The sequence below is a fragment of the Poecilia reticulata genome, unplaced genomic scaffold (genome assembly GCF_000633615.1).
Source record: "Poecilia reticulata strain Guanapo unplaced genomic scaffold, Guppy_female_1.0+MT scaffold_490, whole genome shotgun sequence".
In the NCBI taxonomy this organism is placed as follows: Eukaryota; Metazoa; Chordata; class Actinopteri; order Cyprinodontiformes; family Poeciliidae; genus Poecilia; species Poecilia reticulata.
This window is the reverse complement of record NW_007615250.1, coordinates 7,874-10,270: the sequence shown is the minus strand read 5'-3', so window position 1 is coordinate 10,270 and position 2,397 is coordinate 7,874. Positions and strand designations below refer to the sequence as shown.

Here is a 2,397-nt window from a genome sequence, read left to right as displayed (position 1 = left end):
TTGATGATTTCTGCAGCTGCTCCATAAGCTGGCCCACTCTGACTCTTCTATTTAGACGACTTCTGAAGGAAACTAATGGCACTGGAATTTTTATTTAGGGTAGAAGAGTAAATGGGACAACCAAAAAATGCCAATAAAATACAGTAAAGTCTGCGGTTAGTACTTATGTGAAACTATTTGAATGACCATTTCAGCAAACGGTCTCATTTAAGAGAGCAAAATAAACCTCTAATAAACTAATTTGGCTTTTTCTGTAGAGACTTTCATAGCCGTGATCAGCTAACAGAAGCACCCAGGACTATCATTTATCTCTGCATTTTTGTTTGTAAAGTGTGTGTTTTCATTAGGAGCAACTCACCGCTTTAGTACACTGGACGTCCTTCCCAAGGAGCCAGTTGAGCTCCAGGTTTCCTTCTCCCTGATAGCAGGACTGCAGGCGCTCCTTGATTCTCGCGTTGATGTCTCGGATGGTGAAGACGCAGAGCGCCGAGTCATCTGGCGGTCGATGGAACTGCTTCTGGCCCTTGGAGAAGACGGTGAACAGCACATCATCTTGGGCACTTAAGTTGAGCGAAGCGGCGAGAATGCGGCCCRGCCTGCCGAGGTAAGCAGCCTGCAGCAGGCGATACTCGACGCCGTTCTTCACACAGCCGATGGGCAGGGAGACGTAGGAGTGAAATTTGCGGTCGTCCTTACAGAGGCGAACAATGCGGGACGTGTAGAAGAGATCGCTGCTGGATCCGCTTGACGACATGCTGTTCTCCGGTGTCTCTGGCTGAACAGTCAGGAAGTAAACAAAGCTGCCACTCGCAAAGCCATAAACATAGTAGATGTCAAAGTGTGAGACAAGCGCTAGTGTGTCTGATGGTATCTTTATAAGAGAGGACACAAAGTCAGTATGCAACTCGTAGTCAAGCATGGCAGACGATTCCGGATCACGTGGCAACTTTCGGCTGGAAAGAGTGGGAAAGTAGTCCTGTTTACCATCCACTGCTGTGCCGATAAAAAGCGTTGCATCCTGGCCCTGCGACGGCACAATCACCCCATACATGGTTCCCGTCTGATTGACGCTGGAGAGATAGTGCTCCTTCTTGTGGGAAGGCTCCACTAAGATAAACAGGTCATCCAATCTGAGGAGTTTACACACACCTTGGTAGAGGCTGCCACAGGCCAGCAGCCGATTTTGCGAATAATCAATGAGGAGGAGCTTGTTGACATTGTTGGTGGGCACAAGGGGCTCAGTACAGGGCTGTACAATTAGAGGAGGGTAGCAGGCCTTATTGTCATCCTTTGGGCCTGTATCATGGGAAACCAGGAGGGTGAGGTTGCCTGACAGCTTGTACACACGGTTGACTGCTCCAACATATAATGCACCAGTGGCTTGGTGAACAGTAAGGTGATTAAAAACCCAATCCCGTCGTTCAGGGTGGAAACTATTGAAGGTCTGCCCATCTGAGGCAGGAACCGCTAAAAGCCAGAAGAATAAAAGAGTCGCAACTGCTCCAAACGTGGGACAGCGCATGAAAGTTCTGTCTTTGACCTTTTGACCATCCATGTTTACTTGTCCTGCAAGGAAACCGCTGAGTGAGCAGACAGAATGGTTTAGAGGAAGAGGAGGGTGATCGTTGCCTTTTTGTCGATGAAGACCAACTCGCGGGTCGAACTTTCACAAGGACCTTCACATGTTTCTGAAAAGAGAAAACGAGAAAAGAAGAAGTTAGACTTCTCGGCACAAGTCGTATTCAAAACAAAAAACTCACGACCAGATGGAAAAACTTGTTAAGTATAAATGTTCTGCGTCAGAAGGGCAAAGGGTTTGCAAAAGAGGCACTGATTTAAAGAGACAATATGTGGAAATCATTATGCTACACATTCCAAGCAAGTTGCTGGATAGGGCAAGACAATGCAGGAAGCAGAAGCAGGTTACACCACAGGAAATTAGCCTGACCTGACTCATACAAACGATGCTGAAGTCGCACACTGGCCAAGCAGTTTCTAAGAACAAGAACGTGCAACAAAGACGCAGCCCACAGAGAGCCTTGGACACACAGCAGTGACTCACTGCATTTTACATTACCATCAAACACCACCTTACATCTAACCTGGATTCCTTAAGCATTTTATAATGCTTAGTGTTAAGCCTCCATTCATCCGTGAAAAATGGAAAATTTGATGACTATAAAGTTGTGGTGATTTCTGTATAGTCTTCTACAGTAACTTACAAAAGTATTCACACCCCTTAAATTTTTTTTTTCTACATATTTTAATGTTTTTGATGCCAGCCCCCGTTACTCATATCTCCCAATAAAATCCAGTGAAATTGCCATTAATAAAAGTAGTCAATTTCTCTGTATTTGAATATCGGTATAAAACACAACTGCTCTTTCAGGCCACCAG

The 2,397-nt window shown here is 45.7% G+C and overlaps 1 pseudogene; it reads right to left on the bottom strand.

The window, feature by feature from the left end:
- Positions 1-358: 358 nt before the first annotated feature.
- LOC103461036 (plexin-A2 pseudogene) lies at positions 359-1,685 on the bottom strand (annotated as a pseudogene).
- Between the last annotated feature and the right edge of the window lie 712 nt (positions 1,686-2,397).